Genomic DNA, 20,291 nt, shown 5'->3' on the forward strand with positions numbered 1-20,291 from the left:
TAAATATAAGGAAGACCCCCACCTGAAAACATATTGCTGAGCGCTATTGCCTAGCTGTTGCCCTCCCTGTCGGGCTGGTGAACTAAGTCTCCCAAAACCCGGTCACATTATGACTCCTTTAAGTGGAACGTTATTAAATGACCCCGAGAGTGACCCAGCTTATCACAATTCATCATGCAAATAGGCCCTGATTAGCTTCATGGGTCCTCTCCATGCTGTAGCTCAGCTGGAATCTAAAAATGGCATCGATGAGACATAAACATCTCCGTGTCCCCGCACTAATTTGGGCCTGGAGGGCTTCTTAGGCGAATCTCACCCTACCCAGCTAATGCTCGTCTTCTGCGGGGCTCACCCTGTCACTTATAATTACATGGGACATTTTACTGCACCGGGCTGCTTGTTTTCATTTGATTTGTTTGTAATAAATAGAATTTATAAGACTAGGGTTGAGGACATGGATCACTTTATACATGTCTGGCATGTCCTAGGATTGGCTGGGCAGCGCCAACTGAAGATTTGAGTCCTGCGGAGGGATAATTATTACACGTCTGCGGAATGTATGTGACAAAGTGTCTCGGCCTAGACTCCAGTGTCTGCCCGACTGCCCGTGAAACTCTGTGGTGTAAATGGTCCCCAACCATGTTATTGTCTCATGGTATGTTCTCCAACGTCTTTGTGCTGGCCAACTTTTCCACCAAGGAAGCCACGTGCCCAAGACGGCCAAGCCAGCCAACTCATCCGCAATGGAGGCCACTCACCCAAGATAACCAAGCCAGCCAACACATCCACCATGGAAGCCACTCGTCCATGACAACCAAGCCAGCCAACTCTTCCACCATGGAAGCCATTCATCGAAGACATCCAAGCAAGCCAACTCATCCACCATGGAAGCCACTCGCCCACAACAGCAAAGCCAGCCATCTCATCCATCATGGAAGCCACTCGCCCAAGACAACCAAGCCAGCCAACTCATCCACAATGAAAACCATTTGCCCAGGATGACTAAGCCAGCCAACCCATCCACCATGAAAGCCACTTGCCAACAGCTAACATATCCACCATGAAAACCACTTGCCCAAGATGGCCAAGCCAACCAACTCATCCACCATGGAAGCCACTCGCCCGAGACAGCAAAGCCAGCCAACTCACGTCCCCATGCACATGGTCCCGTAAATTATGCCCAAGCACCTTATTATAGGACCAAGTAGAGCACATTAACCCTTAGTGTTCAGAGTTTGAGCCGGAGCAATCATGAACTGTTCCATCAAATGTGAGATTACCTGCAGCTAGAAAGAAGAGCTCATCATTGGCCCTCAAAATAACTTACAGGTTATTACATCGCTGCAGAACTGACTTCATGTCAGTATTAAATGATACCAAATCTTTTGTGCTCTGTGCGTTTGTGATGGGAGAGCAGCACACATCCTCTGAATGAAGAACGCAGCACACGTGCATAGCATGCAGCAGAGAGCGGCACAGTCCACGAGTTGGGTGGGTGCCATGAATGTGATGTATTAGAAACTCTGAAGAATGTGGGTTGCTTTCCACCACTAGATACAGTAACCAGCAGTGTAAGAGTGCTGCAATGGGTCTCTTTCACCTCCAAACATCCATCTTCCAATGACTCAGACAGCCTCAGGTTACATGCGCCTGTACAAGGGAACTGGTAATGGGTGAGAATGGAGCTTCCGGAGGGGCTAATAACACTTGTCTTACTAGTGCTTATAAATCCTAATGTAATGCAAAGTACCTGGGGGGGGTCAGTGAGCCAGGAGGGTGTCTTACGCGAGGTTATTTTATCATACAATATGGAGCATTAGCCAAATTCCTCCTCTGGGCCAAGGAAAGCGTACGGAATCGACGTTGCCCCGTTGTCGATGGTTTAACGTGCACCTCGACCAAGTAGTTGATCACTAAACTCATCACACAAAGCTTTCCACATTCCCAGCTGGGGGTTGCGATTACTGACTGTTTGATGAATGAATCCTCTCCCCGCAATGTGATTTTACATTTCTTGTTTGCAACCCAACAATATTAAAATTGATGAATGTCTTTCTGCAGAGAGCATATATCTATCAGTATTACAGAACGCAGAATGAGAATCACTGATAAGGAGAAAAAAAGAGCTGAAACTCATTTAAAAGCGTCTAAACTAACTTAAAAAATGTCCCTACTGGGCTGCGAGGTTAGAAAAGGGTTTGGAATTGCAGCAACGTCAGGTATAATGAATAATGAATATTATTTGCAGTTTTTTTTAAATGAAAACTATTATTTTTTGTTTTCCTTTTAACTTGAGATCACCTCATCTGCTAAATATCTGCCAGCTGTCACGGAATCAGTGGAACAGTCCCAATTAATAAAATCAGTCTATTTGTTTATTATGTGTATTTTCATATGAAAAATATATTTATGAAAATTTATTTTAGGTTTAAGACATTTGTGACAAAAGATTTGTAATATCTTCCCAGCATGCAGCTGGGCTCCAACTTCCCAACTGTTCTCATTCTGCTTGACACGTCTGCTGCTTCGCCTTTAAATATTCAAATTATTGGAGAAATTAATTAGTTTTTGGCCGCGCGTTTTCAGAAATCAGATCCCCACCCCCATAACCTCACGAGGGAAATGAAAGCACCTGTTATTATGGTTGTTAGACCAAGATGTCAGCAAATTAACAGAACGGATCTGCCCCCGGGGTAACACGACACCGCGGGGAAACATCCCGTATGTCCATAATGCCAACATATTTCTTAGTTCACACAGAAAAACAGAAAAAAGTTAATAACATATATTTTTAAAATCTCTTTTATTGTGTGATGAAAACGTCTCTGCTCGGGTTTTATTTTGAGTGGAATTTCTATGCTTTTAATGCCGTGGGAATAATCCCAGTTTTCGTTGCAGTTAATAATGTAATTTATTAATGAAAATAGGTCATCTCAGTAGGTCATTCGGGGAATTTCCTATCATTGTTGTAGAGAGAAGATCATTCCTGAGTGCAAAGTCTTGACAACTTCATCAAAGTCATCCTAAGGTATTAAACGTCACTTTGTAATCATGTAAAAGATATATTGTATCTTATTGTATCTTTCTTTGGGCTAAGAAATACAATTAAAGAGACAGTATAGCTTTAAAAAAAGGTGTTTCTGCAAAGGAAGCGCAGGGACAAAAACTCGTACAGTCAATTGGGCAATTATATGGAGGAGCTTAAATACTGGAGATGATTCTTGATACGGGGTCCCAATTTGAAGATGAAATAGAGAAACCCAAAGTTTCATTCAAAGATGACCCTTTAAATCCTAAAGATGCCCCTGGAAAACCTTGAAAACTTGAGAAGATTATCTCTAATAATATATTTTATTAAAACTGATGTTAAACCTATTTTGTCATATTAATTATTAAACGTATCCCTTTATTTGTATAGGATAGAATTTTGGTCAAAAAAAGTATAGAACTGGCATTCACAAGGCGTATAATCTTTACGGAGGTAGAGGAGTAAAGCTTAAAAGCTAGAAGCATCTTTTTGGGCTGACAAAGAAATCACATTTCATATCTCGAGAGCAATTAGTGAGTAATGCGTTAAGTCTGGAGCCAAGTTCTATACACCGAAGGACAAACTAAATGCTCCCCACATCAATCCGACGGATGCAAAATGAGGTCATCAACGCATGGCATACACTTGGCTTTTTTTCTTCCTCTTGCGCAAGGACTAACCCACAGCTCGAAGCGGCCAAAAAACAAACTGCTTTAATTACGTGGCTTCTGCTTCATTTTAGAAGAATTATTACACATTGTTTTTCATCGTTCTTGTACGGCTTCCAAGAACAGGAACCTTGGATTGTTCTACAACTGAGATGAACTGCAGAAGGCTGATGATGGCGGACAGAAGGATATTGAATTATTCTTCTCAGAGCCGGAAAAGCATTTTACATCCCCCTGCCAAAAGTCTCCATGGTGAAAGGGTTACTAAAGTTGTGTTATTGGGCTAATTGTACTGAAAACTGCATCGGAGGTGAATGGAAGCATAGGGCTTTTTATATTATAACTCTTACATCCTCATTAGCAGAGGGGAGGGGGGTATAAAAGGTCATATAAAAGTTATTTAATTACCACTCACCCCACCATGCACAAGGTAGGGGAAGAAAGGGGGAAATCGTCAACCCCTCCCTCGATGAACAGTATTTATGAATTTACTCTTTCTTTGAGAAAAAGGGAAGGTAGTTAATTTTGCAAGTTATAGGTGAGGTCATGCAAATGTACATTGAACATGCCGTCACCTGTAGCTCACAAATGTTAACTCACAGGCATTTGTATACCCTTACCACTAACTCACAGACTAGTGAATCTGTGAGTCGTTTTAAGAGTGTTAGCATGCGAGGTCATGTGACTGGAGTCGAGTCTGGTCAGTTGAGTGAACCCTTAACTGAATAGACCCAAATGTGTTCACAGTCATTAGCACAGAGCAAATTCTGCTAATTACTTTGAAGATTGTACAGCATCCAGTGACAATAATTGCTAATTTAGTAGGATAAGCTATGCACAATGAGGCCAACTATGGACTCCAATAATGCCTGTGTTAGCACAGCATGTTAACCCTTATGGATGGTAAGAGGATACTAGATGTGAACACAACCATGGCATCTAGACTTAAGGCTTTGGCCTGTTGATGTCTATGTCATATTGACATCTCCAATCATCTGGAAAAGCAGTGTTTGGTACAATAAAGTCAAAGGTCCTGTGGTCAACACAAGCAGACTGTAACAATCCGACAAGGGACGGGTCCCGTATGCAGAGTGGTGAGCTATCCGGACAAGTAGTTGTAGGAGGAATAGTGGGACAGCAGCGGAACAGTACAAATAGCAAAAACAGGTCACAGTCCAAGGTCAAGGCAGGCAGCAAACAGGCAAAGTTCAAAAAGCAATCCGAAGTCAATCCAGGCGGCGATCAAAGAGTAGTCAGGAACAAAGCAGGAGCCAGAAAACCAGAATATCAGATATATAGCACACTGAGGCAGTGATAACGAATGTACCACACAAGGGCTCAGATTAGAGTGAGCAGTGGGCTTAAATTTGGTGCCAAACAGCTGCAGGCAATAATCAGCCAATCAGATAAAAAGCGGGAGGACCCGCCCCCTAGCGTGACGTACGCAGTTGCTGGGTAAGGATTCCTGGCCGCCATGACAGCGTGCACGTGTGTGCACTTCCATAGCACCGAGGACGGCAGCAGAGGAGCTCCCTGGACAGACCCGCCGGCGAAAGGTAACACAGATACAATGTCAGGACAGGCAGGAGTCAACGCAGAGGCAGTCCAAGGACTACACAGAAAGTCTCTAACGTCGATTGTAGGTAACGAGACAAATGGATGAGCCATGGGTGGAAATGGATACAAGAAACGTGCCAACTCTACATGTATTATAATCTGAGGATAAATCCTTGTACCTGAGTCTAAAGAGGCTAAATTGGAAGCTGGCAATTACAAGTGTCAACACTAAGCGAACAAGCATGATACGTTACTGCCCAACTGGACAAACCATATAACGGTGTCAAACTATTAGAGCCGATACTTTTTAAAGCTCAGTACTGATCAACTTTTGCAACCAGACACAATCCTCAAACACTCCCTGTTATAGACAGAGATATAAATTAAATCGCGGGCGGTGATCGGCCTGCCACAGGGATTTTCATCCCAGGGAACGTGACAGCGGACGTATGCATCCGTTTTGGGGAATCATTTTGGTTGTTATACTAATATCGACACGCTGTGCGGTAATTGCTTGTTTTAAGAGTTATCTTTCACCATACTGTGTAAAACAAAGTGATTCAAAGTTCTGAGAGCGCCCGAACAAAATGTAGACTATTCTTCGAGGGTCGGCGCGTCAGAACTTTGTAAGTTACGGAAAACCAACCATCCGTATGGTTTTACCTTTAATTTGTAACTACCCCTTAGGATTGTACCTGGGTGGCAGGGATCTAACGCATTATACGCTATTATTTATGCTCATCTTCTTGCATCCTCGGATACTTCTTGTGCCAGCAAACAAAGCAAAATGCCAGATAAAGGCTAAAAGTTACCAGAGGTATAAGGAAATGGCCTCTTGTTCTATCGTTTCTCTCCTCCTTTGAAATAAACTTCCCTCCTGCCTATTGTTAAATCCCTTTATGTATTTAAAAAATGTATCTCCAATACCCTCTCTCTCTCTTCTTTTTCCTCCGAGATTAGTACGCATGCTGGTACCTACACCCACATATAAAGTCTATAGACAGCTCTGTCTGCGCTCAGAGGCCTGAAAGCGACAGATAACGCCGTCGGTGAAATAAGATTTTGTGCGGACTAACGGTGGATATTGTGCTGAAGATATCTGGAAATGACATCTCAACGAGACAGGCTTTTGTCTTGGTTGGCAGCGAGGTCTGGCGGAACGGGGAGCAGCGGCAGATGCATCTGATTCTTCCGTCGCCGGACGGCTGTTCTTTGATCTTTACTTTTTTTTTTGCATCTTAACAATTACCTTTATCTTTTGTGCTGGTAATATTGTAACTGTGGCATTGCTCACTAAGTGATAATCCGAAGGCGAAATGTACTGCGGCTTTTGTTACCACGGACTTAGAGATTGTTATTGGGTATCACGATGTCTGCAACTGGATTCGCAAATTGCTAAGGGAAACATTCCGATTATATATAATGGCCACGGTTTACTCTTCCTATGGGGCAGGAATAGACAAAGAAGGATGGGGCTAGGGTCTCGGACAGACCTTTGTGGGGGGGTGAACAGCTTTGACCCTCACAGGCACCCTTAAAACCAACTTGAACTTAGTTTTATGCCAGAACATGATGAAGCTTTATCTATAGATTCCTAAAACGTTGATATATTCATTAGGATTTGCTTATGCGGATTCTCTAAAGCAGTGGTTCTTAACCCGTGTATCCTGAGGACCCACATTTGTCTTTGGTCATTAAGACCCAAAAATAATTTCATTTCTGAAACATTATATTTTATTCCATAAAACAACTTGTGCAGTATTCCACATATATGTATATATATGTATATATATATATATATATATATATGCACTTTTTAAACAGTAAACAAACAGTAAACAAACGGATACTTTGCACAATGAATAATGCAGTAATCACAGCACTAGTGAAATGAAAGTGCCATAGAGGCAAAAACCCAATAAATAAATAAACAAACAGTCATTGAAACATATGAGGTAGAACTAATTCTACCAGTTCTTGAGAAAGGCTCATTGAGAGCCGAAACGTTGGACTTTCACCAAGTCAATACATTTTATAAAAAGAAGACCCGCTGAATGCATCAACTTTATTTGCTGTATAAATATATATTATATATATATAAATAATTAGTACACTAGTACACTTACCTCAGAAAAGATGAGGGAGTGGAATGGCTGTCTGCGGGCTGCAGCAGGAAGAGGGGAGGAGCAATCAGAGAAAAACTTTATTCAGCGCCCACCAGGAGCAGACAGCGAACGCAAAGCAATGATCGGGGAGTAATACTAAAGTACATGCCGGGCCGGAGGCTGCCTGACGGCCCTGATTGTTGCGGCTGCGGTCCTGACAGCCTACGGTTTGGTGCCCAATTTTACCGTTTCGTCCGAACTGAAGATGAAGACAAATAATTTTTTTTTGCCAAAAATATTTTCCACCCGCGCCCAAGTATAGAATATATTGGATATCGTTGAATGCATGAACACTTAAGCCGATTCATACGTGATACGCCGCATTTAGGCGTTATAATGCAAATCAGCCCCGGGCTCCTTGTCGATCGTAATAATTGCCGGATTTGGCGTTTTTTTCCATTGGCGAGCCCTGCGGTCAAACTTTTTTTTTTTATGTATTTTTGGTCGAGGAGCTTCGGTCGCTGGGTTATAATTACTTGCTGGCGTGTTTGATTCCACCAGCCTTTGTCTGAAGGTAGGCTTTCTCGGAAGCCGCGAGCAACCGGCTGTAGCGCCCCCCCCCCCATCCGTCATACTTTCTGTCGGCGTTTCCTCCGCCGGCGATGCTGCTTCAGCAGGCTTTGGCAGCCGGTGTCCGTAAGCTTTGGTTACTGCAATACAAAGCGGAGCTGTCTCTTTTTTTGTGTGTGTTAAATGATGTCTGCTGAGGTGAACTAGTCTCTGAGGTCGGAAATCAATCACGGGGACCCTGATTAAATGTCTCGTGGCGCATTTACGCCCAATTCCTGCGCTCGCCCGTCAGCGAGGAGACATATTCTGGGTGCCTGGCAGGAACGCATTAGTTTGACATTAATAATTGATCAGCAAAGACGCTTCTTCACGGGGATCAAAAATAAAGAACTTTTGTTTTTTGGGTTTTTTCCACAAAGCGAAATCCGTGTTGTTCCAGCTATTTTTCATGAGTCGGAAGCTTTTTCTAAAATTTTTTTTACAGCAGGTATAAATCTCGCTGGAAGGTTTCTGTAGAACGGAGCGAATCGGGCAGCGGAAAGTCTGCGTTTTATCAGTTCTTCGCGACAGAGCCGAGGTACAAACAATTTGGGGCTTAGACATATATATCTGCAGATCCAACATTATTTAGCGTCCTTTAAAGAGGAACCGTCGCCTCTGAGATACGAATCGAAACTGAAGCCACCGATGCAAACCATATATCACCAGCAATTCATTTTATTTAACGTCAAGGTTTAAATGAATGAGATTTATATGTTTCTGGCCCTGATCTCCGCCAAAGGCAAAGCCGTGACATTTTATGCTATTTTTTTGTGAATTTGCCACATTGCGGGGTATCTGTGTAACTGAGTGGGGTATTTAGAAGAAAAAAAATGGGGTTTATTTACCCCATTTAATTTATAAAGCCGTTTCATCCTGTTTCTATACACATTATCGGGGCTTTTAGGGCTGTAGAACCCTGCGATCCCCTCATACCCAGCAAACATTCTGACCTCCTAGAAAAGAGGAGTTCAGGGGAGGAGAGAGGGGCAAAGGGGCTTTGAGAAAAAAAGAGGGACTGGCCATAGTAAACAGGGACACTTGGTTAGTATTTATGACCAGGTCAGTGTTGGTTTAATGCTTGTGAAGTGTTGGAAGCTCCACTGTCAGAACACCGCGGATGCTAAATAAGGTGACTTCAATTAGATTCCTAAAGTTCATTGCATTCTAACTTTTAATTGATTGGAATCCGATGGCTCAGCAGTCTGGGCTGCTAATTGTTCGTTTATCCTTCAATTCTGTCTCTCGTGGCCGCACGCTCTGGAAAAAAAACACAAATCCTCTCTCTGCGTGGTCATTTTTAAGGATTTCAGCTCCTTATCTTCTGATCGCTGACCGTCTGCGTGTCGTGATAAGGCACAACTCGCCGAACTGTTGGAAAAAGACGCTAATTCAACTTTCCAGCCCAGTTAAAAAAGCTCCTGTCCGGTTCCACGGAGAAATCCATACCCAGCGAGCGGAAGACCAACATCCCTCGGAACTTCTCGTACTCCATATCCTGGAGGTCTCATGGAAGGTTGCCGACAGCTCTTTTCTCTACCAGAGTGCCCACAACCCTCCCCCCCAACAGTTCCGCCAATAATGTCCTATATTGGTGTCTTAGTCAATAATGTCACAAAGCCGCATTAAGACACGGGGGAAGATAGACTTCCACAGAGTTGAAGACTCTTTGGACATGGAGAAAAGATTAAAAAGACAATCACCCGGCTGAAAACATGATGTATATTGGTGTACACTAATTCTTTTTGAAGGGCTGGAGACCAACATGGAAACCTCAATTAATTTCGAAGCACCTCGTCTGCCCTCATCAATAAAACATATAATAACTTTCAATAATTAATACGCTATTACCAGCAGACCCTCCATGTGCAGCGGGCCACGTTTCTATAATGAATGTCTTTATGTTGTGAGGCTTTGAAAAGATAGAGCCTTTACTTTACCCCATTTTCTCTTGGTCTGATGTCATAATATCCATTTTTTCATTTAGAAGTACTCTCTGCTACAAAGACCCAGGTCTCGGTGGTCTCGGTGCCTCTAAACTCCTAGCCTCGGTATCTTTGATACATTGTATCTTGGATGTTGCTTTGGAAAATATTATTTCCTTGTTGCTCCTCGTTAACGGATGCGACTAACCCCCCCCCCCACCCCCGGGTCTGATAATTACTGGAGAATTTTGGAGAAACCTCCCAATATATAAAGAGTTTTGCTATTAGGTTCACTTCACTTTAGGGTTTAGAAAGTACGTTTTCCTTGGAGAGATGAGGTCAATGCTTTTAAAGCCTTCTAATGACACATTTCTGGGGACGCTCCACGCCGGGGATCAGAGTGTTAATAAGTTAAATTCTGGAGGTTCTACAAAGAGAAGAACGGAACATTCAGAGAATTCTTCCTGTCTGAGGGATTCTCATCAGATAACGACAATCAAATCACTTTCAGTCAATAACCTGATGTGTTAGTCATTAAAGACAATCGCTCATTGACTGTAATATATTCCGGGGATCGTGAGTCACAATGTGTAGGGGGTTGGAGTCATTTACTGGCTTAATTAAACGGGCTTCCTAGAACTGTCACATTCGCTGACTGAATATTAAGTATGAAATTCAACATCCAGATACCCAAATTGTGTTATTTTTATGGAGCGGCTGCGATTCCCCCCCTGAAATATGATTAACGCCATAAGAAATGTCACATAGTTACAATGTGGTGGTCGAATTCATCATCTTATTGATGTCATAGTGCTTATGGCTTAATCTGAGTGTGCACTGATGATGTCACACTTTGTATGATGTCACACTGTACCCTCCAGTTACATAAGTTCAAATAATTCTGAGCCTGAATCTATTCCCAAGAGACAGAAACCCCAAAAAGACATTAAGGCCAAGAGCTTGCTCAGCCTCGTTTAGCGAGCACTTCATTTTTAGTAAATATTGAAAGGATGTTTTCTGTCACCAAAGAAAATCCCCCCCCCCAAAAAAAAATATAAAAAATGATTGTAAATCATAATATTTTTTTTCATCTCATCTCCCAATATTAATTGTGGATAATTTTTTATATTTGGCCAGGACCCCAGGAAAAAAAAAAAAATATATATATTTATATATACAACCACACAAACATACATACACACACTCACACACATACACACACATATACATACACACACACACACACACACTACCTTTCAAAAGTTTGGGGTCACTCAGCTGTTTCCATTGAAAAACAAGGACATTTCTGGCTGTAACATAATCGCAAATGGGTTTTCTAGTCATCAATTAGCCTTTTAAACTTGGATCAGCGAACACAACGTGCCATTGGGACGCAGGAGTAATGGGAGTGATAAAGGGCCATTGGGACACAGGAGTGATGGAAGTGATAAAGGACCATTGGAACCAAGGAGTGATGGGAGTGATAAAAAGGCCATTGGGACACAGGAGTGATGGGAGTGATAAAGGGCCATTGGAACACAGGAGTGATGGGAGTGATAAAGGGCCATTGGAACACAGGAGTGATGGGAGTGATAGAGGGCCATTAGAACATAGGAGTGATGGGAGTGATAAAGGGCCATTGGGACGCAGGAGTGATGGAAGTGATAAAGGGCCATTGGGACGCAGGAGTGATGGGAGTGATAAAGGGCCATTGGAACACAGGAGTGATGGGAGTGATAAAGGGCCTCTGTACGCCTATGAAGATATTCCATTAAAAATCAGCCGTTTCCAGCTACAATAATCATTTACAACATTAACCCCGTCTGTGCTGGATTTCTGATCAATTTCATGTTATTTTAATGGACAAAATCTGTTTTTCTTCCAGAAACAAGGAAACTTCTAGGTGACCCCAAACCTTTAAATAGAGTAAATGAAAGCCCTCGGTTCTCTTGTGGCTGACTTTATATCGAACATCTTCCTTGGATCATCCTTTTATTAGAAGCTTAAAATTCAAAATTAAATTCTTCCAAAGAGCAAAGCAGCAGATTTAATAGAAAAAGAGGTGCCGCAGCGGACGTTGCCAATCATATCCCCACAAATTAAGAAGCCCGGGTGCGGATGTTAATCCGACCCGACTGCCTGGTGTATTATTTATTTTTTTATTGTTTTATTTAGTATTACACATTGGAATATTTATTATAACAGAGCTGCTTCTGTGTAACGCGTTCGGGGTCCATGAAAGTTTCATGAGACGCGGTGATTCATCGGCGGCTCGTATCAGGGGACCGGTCGCGATGAGATTTTGCCGACTCAGATGTTCCACTTTTAAGCTTAGATGTTTTTTTTAAGGGCGCAGATATGTTTGGTTTCCCTTCTTTTTTAACATATTGCAGCTTATTTAAAAATCTAAAAGGATGCACAAAAAAATACGCCTTGCCTGCTGACGTATGAAAGGATGGTGCCGGTATTATAGGTAAACCGGCACACAGAATCCTTTGCTCCATTACGCTCCGCTAACTTACCCTACGGTCCGGTAACTCGCCCTACGGTGCCAAGTTATCTGCTTACTTTCAGCTGGAACATTCTTTACCCCTTTTGGCTCTGTATGGGTTAACTTGAGCCAAAAAAATGAATATTTATAAATTCTCTGGTAAAAGCAGAAATTTCTTACTATTTTATTGTATTGATTTTTTTTTACTTTCCCAAAAATATGGTCTTCTACCTTAATTTTCAGGCTCTAGACAACCAATCATTTGCTACTTTCTTTTGTAAAAACCACCAGAGAAAGCAATATATTGGGAAAGGAATTCAGTCCTTTAATTAACATGAAATCTACTGCAAACCAACAAACCATATATTTATTTTTTTTCTCCTTTCCGCTAATCCGCGTTTTGCTAATTACTTTTTATTCCTGGATACCAGAGACGGGAGTGGAGATTCTTTTTATTTTTTGGCACCGTTGTGAATGTTCCCCCAACTTTCTGCTCTGAATCGCGGATATTAACGTTTTCGGATAAACTCTGTTCTTCTTCTTCTGCTTCTTCCAGCCGATGAGGGGGATCGGGGACCTTAAGCGTTTAGATGACGTGTTTTGATTCCATTATATGGTCTTCTTCTGTCCAAGAGCTTGAAATTCAAACCATGATTTTTGCCGGCATAATCTGGGGGATTTACCTTAATAAATGTTATTAGAAGAATTATCCAGCGCTGCCTGCCCTCGCTCATTACATGCGCATCTTAAACGTCCTCATAATAGAGAACTCTAGAACTCTGGGTGTTCCGCGTGTCTGTCGTGGGATTATATGTCTATATATCTGTTTATCCGTTCCTCGCTCTATTTCACCGCTATTCACAGAGCTGGTATCATAGAACACAGAACCGGCAGATCGGCCCCATCCGGCTCCCGTCTAGTCGCCCGTTTCTCCTGCTGTAAAGACTCAAACCTTAATCAGTCGTTGGTCTCGTCTTAGATTCAGGAGCCGTATGTCTATCCCATGCATGTTTAATACCCTCACTGTATTACCCTCTACCACTTCTGCTGGGAGGCTGTTCCACTTATCACACATAGACACCCTAAATGAAGTTAACCCATGCCCAATCCCTGATTAAGGTTTGAGTCTTTACAGCAGGAGAAATGGGTGACTAGACGGGGGCCGATCTGCCGGCAGATAAGATTCTAAAGGCTTATACGTGGGAGGTATTTTTGACATCCAGCGGCAGCTAAAAGTTACAGATACTTAAACGGCGCCGATGACTCTAAAGCTAATTCAGCACCAAAGTTGTGTTACCGCGTGTTCCTCGGAGCTCGCGCTCACGGTGCGTAATCACTACTTCTTTGGAACACAGTCAAACGGCACAGCGGGTAGGAGCGCCGGCAGATCACATATTCAAACAAAATCTGTCCCGTCCTGACCTTAAATATATAAGTGCCGGGTGAGTCAGGAGCAGCCGCCGGCGCTCCGCTCTCTCCTTTGGACGTGAATTACAGGCTTTTAATCGGCACAGAACTCAGAGGACGGCAGAAACGGCTGTAATCCTTTGTCAAAGACTTTCCCGAATAATAGCGGCGGAAGAGATTAAAAGACTTTTCTAAGGACTTTGGGCTCGAGACGTAACTCAGATCTACGTTGGGAAGGTCGGACGATTTCCGGATTAACCCAGCGGAAGCTTGTTGAGGTTTTCAAGTGAAATAACTTGCGAGAAGGTGTGACAATGAGATTCATGGGTAGTTGAGACAATGTATCATCGCTCGGCGTTCCGTTAGGTGAATCTGCCATCGAGCTGCCCCAGAGCAGCGTCCTCCATGGCTGCCGTCCTCACCGGGACACCGGAGAATGAAACCCCGGGCCACAAGATTACGGTTCCGAATCCCGCTGTCCTGCCGAGCGCTACCCCCTGTCTCGAAAAGTGAGAACAAGACTGGACTCGGGACTGTCCCACGCAAAGCCGGACAGTTGGGAGGCATGCATTAGCTATACCGAAGACGCCATCAAAATATGTCTAAAAAAAAACGTTAATGGGAAAGAATTCTGTGAAATTGGGGACTACGTGGCTCTAAGAAGGGGAGAATAGATAGTCGAGTGATTTTTAGGTCTGTCTGTCTCTGATAACTCCCAGTAAGCTCAGCCGAGGGTGGCACCAATTAAAAGAGTTTTGTGTTTAGAATGGATAATTTGCAGCACCGCCGGCTCGTTACCGGATCGCTTCGAAAGGTGTTTCCGCCGTATGGCGAGTGATTGATTTTCACAGAATCTGTTGTGACTCGTTTTGCAGAAGAAAAATAAATCTGTGTTTTTGTGACTCATCTGTTTTGAGGACGTTTCATTGCTTTTTATGGTTCTAAAAAGGTGCCGTTTTGTAAGAAGTTATGGAGTTTAAATCAACTGGAGAGACCAAAATCTGACACTAGAGGGTCAGAGGCTCACAAGGAATGTAGATTAGTGGAACAGCCTCCCAGCTGAAGTGGTAGAGGGTAATACAGTGAGGGGATTTAAACATCCCAGAATCCCACCTAAATGTCTTCTGACCACCAGTGGTCAACGGTCATGGAGTGACCGACGGGGCTTCTTTTCCACATCGCTTTGGACTGCTAGTGGAGCGATTAGGGACAGCACACGTGCCTAACACGGCATGTTCATGTGATAATATAACATTATAACATATATGTACAGCTACATATAGAGGGGCAGGAGTAAGAACGGCAAGGCCATGTCCAAGCTCCGTGAAGCTTCTAACTGGAGAAGACTATCCCGCTGCCCCCTGCGCCTTCATAGCCCAATATTCAGTTATTTTGGGATTTACTAAATGATACTTTATCCGAGGATTTAGTCCGGGGAGAATCGCTCGTATCTTATAATCTTTTTCTAAGTAACATTGTTTGCAGTCCGTTCCTGAACGGCCGGCATTTCTCAGTGACTCAGCGTGAAGGTCACGGCACGGTTACGGTGGAAAACACGATTTCAAAGAATGACGTACAAAAGACACATAAAAAAGGCTTTATTTAAAAGAGAGTACAATTTGGGGGGGGACCAAAAATCATAAACTATTAAATAGTATTAATAATTATTATTATTATAATAAATAATATTTTGTGAGTGTTAAAGGAGGTGGATGGGACACCTGATTCCACTCTTTACCCTTTGAGGTCTTATACAGGATCCATATGGAGAGGGTCTTTTCTCGACAGGAGAAGAGACTTCTCGAGAGGGTCATTAAAGTCACAGTCCATGGGGGGATTAGCAGCATATAGTAGAGTGCGGCCCTCTGGCTTATATGTATTGAGTAGACATGACCTCGGACCCCGGGAAAGGTCTAAACACAAGCCGGTCAGCAGCCGGATTCATCTTCGGGAGGAAGTGGCTGCGGGACACTGTCAGGTTTGTTCAGGACCCTGGACAGCCCCCGGCAGCCACTGCCATTCATTGCAATGTTGATCTGTTGTCTGCCTTTTATAACTTCAGGGCCAGTAATTGTTCTACACAGACAGGGGACCTCCAGGTCCTGCCATGTGGGGTGTCCTAGGGGCCCCCAAAGCTTCTTGATGCAGAAATAGGCTTTTTTTTAAATTACCCAATATGTCCTGTTTTGTGGTTGTTTTTACTGAGCCCACCCGAGGTGTTTGTTAACATACCCCTGACTCTCATTTTAAGCAATATTTAATTCATTAACACCATGATATTTAGGATTCATAAAGATTGAGGGCCCCCTGAACACACTGGGGGCCCCGGGATTTGATGGTATGGTTATGTACACAGATAATGTATATTAGATGGTGTTTCAGCCTGGTAACATTTATACATTAATGCCTGTGTTACCAGCGGAAGTCGTCACCGCGTCTATACAATGTATCACATGCCATTATGACAGCATGCTCCTCATCTGTGTGCATCGCTCCATTTAAATCGCGTCCTTCACCACGTCTCCTATCCCGGTGGCTTTTTTTTCGGTTAAATCTCTGCGGTTTCAGCTCTTTCCTGCTGCTTGTGGTTTTTAATATTACTTTTGCTTGGGGCATTCTTGAACGACCTTCTTTTCCTCTGATAGCTGCCACGGATGGGTCATTTGGTGTTTAGTTACACAGTTCGTCTCAAATGTATTAAAAAGCTCGAAACCTCAACAGATGCAGATGAATTAATGTCACGCTGAACAGCACAGCTCTGAAAAAGCACCATAATATCACAGAAAGACGCCGGCCGTGGGAATCCAGTGACATACCCACAACAGAGAGAGAGATGGAGAATTGGGGCGTTTTGTTAACTCCATCACTGCGTGGTGGGATTTCAAATCATTTTGAAGAGCCTATATTTTTACCCCCTTAATAAAAACAACAATTTTGAGCATTGAAAATATTTTCTATATTTTTAAATTTAAACGGGTTGTTTACTCCGTGGTCCTCCTCCATGGTCCTCTTCTATGGTCCTCCTCCATGGTCCTCATCCCCGGTCCTCTTCCATGGTCCTCCTCCATGGTCCAACCATTGGCTACCATTTGGCTGTTAAAACTAAAAAGCCAATCAATGGCAGGAAACACTCCCATTAAAGTGCATGTGGCTGGCATACCGCTTTAATAATTGGAAACTCTCGGGCAACGTGTTCCTATAAACGTTCAAATAGGAACCCACGTTTAGGAAGAAACACCTTGACCCTACAATTTAGTTTCATCCTGGTATAACGCCCAACTGTACTTCGCCTATGCAGATCACCTTAAGGCCACCTTACATAACCATGTAGAGGTCAAGATCCCCCATTCTTCTAAGGTCAGTCCTACTACTTGCAAGAACTCCAGGGAGTGTGGAATTCATCATCAGCTCTGGTCTACATCACAAACAAAATGGATCACTCACAAAAGTATCAATTTAAGGTCAGGGTTCTAAATGGAGGTCAGTGAGAAGAAACATTCCATTGGGATCCAATGTGGTTTTTCCCAAAACCGTCTTTTAAAATTCTGTTGACCTTCACCAAAAGTCCATCTAAACATCTTTATGGTGTCCTTCCATACTCCCCAGTGACCTCCGACCATCCATATGAATATATTATACTTTTTTTAAAATCATTTTTGGGGTCAGCTTCCCAACAACCTTTGGCATTGCAGCTGTCATAAACTCACTATCTGTTTTTGTTCAGACTTTTCTTACTCATTTCTTTCAGTAACTTTAACAAGTCTTCACGGATCCAAACAATAAAGGGCAATTTGATCCTTTCATGTACCGGGAAACCAGGTATTCTGAACTTATACAGCAAGACAGGGCTCTTTTCTGATCCGATAGTTGCTTAGCAACTCCTCACAACTTGATTTTTTTTCTTTGTCTCTGATTTTTGGGCACCAAAATAGACTTTCCTGTTAAATGTAAAGCGCCACAAAAAATTAAGAATGTTCCTACTCCGTGTTCTTTTCACACATTGTTTTAACATATAGAAGAAAAATGTATGCTAATTAACAGTTACCCGCGACGGTGTCATTTTACTTCCTTTTTTTTTTATTTTTTTCTATTTTGCTCCCCGGAGCTGATCAGCCATTTGTAGCAACGCTGAAATAAATGTTACCTCCGTCAATCAATAGCAAAGGCATTAAGAACATATTGCCTTCCCTCTCTCGCGTTGTCAGCGGGCGCCTCGGGAAGCGAGTAGGCGTATGTTTAAACATAGATACTTTCCAGTCTTAGGAACAAAAAGGTCAGAACTCCATGAAAGACCAGAAAGACTACAATTTAATATAATGGTACCATTTCCAGCTTGTATTTTTCTGTCCTCTTTCACAAAAGGTAATGCCTGGTTACTATGCACAAAAAGCATTCTCTGCAACAATGGCTACAGTATCTGAAATGTTCTAGAACTAAAGATGTTTCTGTAAACATTCCATTAAGATAATAAACATTTTGGAATCTGACGGCCTTATCTAGCGGATCCTGAATGTATGGGCGACAGGATAGCAACCCAACCCCCATTAGAGCGGCCAAACGTAGATGTGTTCGATCAGTCATGGGCAATGATGGTGGTAGAAGCGTCCCTTCCTGTTTTCCTACTTTTATTCTGGTCTAGGGATGAGCTCTTGCCTGGTTTAAGTAGATATTTGCCTATATCCACACATATCTGCTTATTCTGGGGTCCTATACACAGAATTACCAGGGTATGACGTCATATCTGCATGTTCTCCATCCATTGTAAAAAATATGGATTTCAGTCCAAGAAATTACTCATAAATGCTATGTCACGCATCAAGGGTTAAGCATACCAAAGTACGATAGCGTATGGTAGGTTAATAAAACTAATCAAACTCTGACCGTCCTGGTGTTGCTGTCACAGATCTGATCAGTGCCGTTCGGCAGATAGTCAAAATTTCACAGTATTCTTCCGTCTGAAGAGCTTCATTCACGGCCGCCTTTTATAAAGAAATCATACACCTTGCAGTTCTGGAGGTTTTATTCTTTCCATGAAAAGACTTGACATGGCTGGGAGATGAAAGCAATTTGATTTACTGAAACTCGGCGATAAAGAAAAGCCGGTAAAATGGCAGATCAAACCGTGATACTTCAGAGAAAACCCGTTACTTTTGTTGGGGAAGCAATGTAACGATCGTCGTAGATTTTCAGGAAGCTCCTCCTGGAACTTCTAACGGTCTTTATCAAGAAATGTTATATTGGTGATATTAGGCTTAACCCTTTCAGTGGGTTCTGACAAACCTTATAATTTAAGGATTTGCTTAAAAATACAATTTGGCGTTGATTCTGTTGGGTTTTCAATCTAAATGAGAAAAAAAAAAGTGCGAGAACTGAAAGAAAACAAAGACTTTTTGCTTTTCTTGTTAAGTGACTTTGAATGACCTTCATCAAGAAGATCATATGTGGTCGGATTAACTTTCCTTACAATAAGTCTGTATGCCAAAGCCCAGAAATAAATCTAAATCCGGGAATCATTATTAGAGAAGACTAAAAAGAAATGAAAAAGAGGTAAAAAGAGACAAAAGGTTTAGAAGTAAGGAGGAAGGGGGGGGGTGTATAAAAGAGAAAGCAGCTGAGAGTGTATGGTGGAGGTCGAAACCAATGGTCCGCAGCCACCATGTTCAATAATGGCAACTCGTGTGGACTTGATTAGTGAAAAGGGAATCACCTGGGGCTCTGATGAGCTCAGTGAAATGAATTGTGCATTTAATGTTTTCTGATGGAAGGTGGTCCCCAATAAGGAGCTGGACTTATAGGAACACAATAAAGAGAGGGTATGGGTCCCCATAAGGAAGAGCTTTCCTTTTGGTTCATGAGACTGAAAGTTGGTGGTACATAAAGCTAACAATGACCACATAGTGCCTTCTTCTGGACCATACGTCACGCAGATGCCACCATGTTCTCCTACAAAGAAAAAGGATGAGAGGAGAATGGAATGAATGAAAGACAAGAGGGAATGAGAAGGAAAGCAGATTTGGGAAGGAGGAAGATGGGTGGGAGGGCGACCATTGGTCTGTAGGGAGAGATGTTGTTTACTAGGAGGAAGGTAGGAAGCTGATATTTTGAAGACAAGAGGCTCAAAAGTACGTGTACGAGACGGTATGAGTCATCAAGCAAAATAGAACAGTTTCAGGTACACTCAGAAAAGTGCTATTTTCCCGCAGCCTGTAATAAACAAATTGCAACTTGCTTGTTGCCGTTGTGAAGAAAACGTACATTATTGGCCCAATCGGCTTCCTGGGCAGATTAAAATCGTTCCTCACCCTCAGCCCTCAAATCGGGGAGAATTCAGTGAAATCAACAAACACATTAATTTGTCTGACAATTGACGCACAGCTTGTGCCATTACAGATCGATCGCGCGGAAGGCGGCAGCGCTCAGCGTTCGTCCGGCTCCGAATGCCTCGCTTAGTTTTGCCAAAAAACTGCAACAATCCATGGCAAATGTCGAGAACGCGCTCTG

This window comes from Sceloporus occidentalis, unplaced genomic scaffold (assembly GCF_023333645.1).
Source record: "Sceloporus occidentalis isolate IW3139 unplaced genomic scaffold, rSceOcc1.0.p SCAF_126, whole genome shotgun sequence".
Taxonomy (NCBI): Eukaryota; Metazoa; Chordata; class Lepidosauria; order Squamata; family Phrynosomatidae; genus Sceloporus; species Sceloporus occidentalis.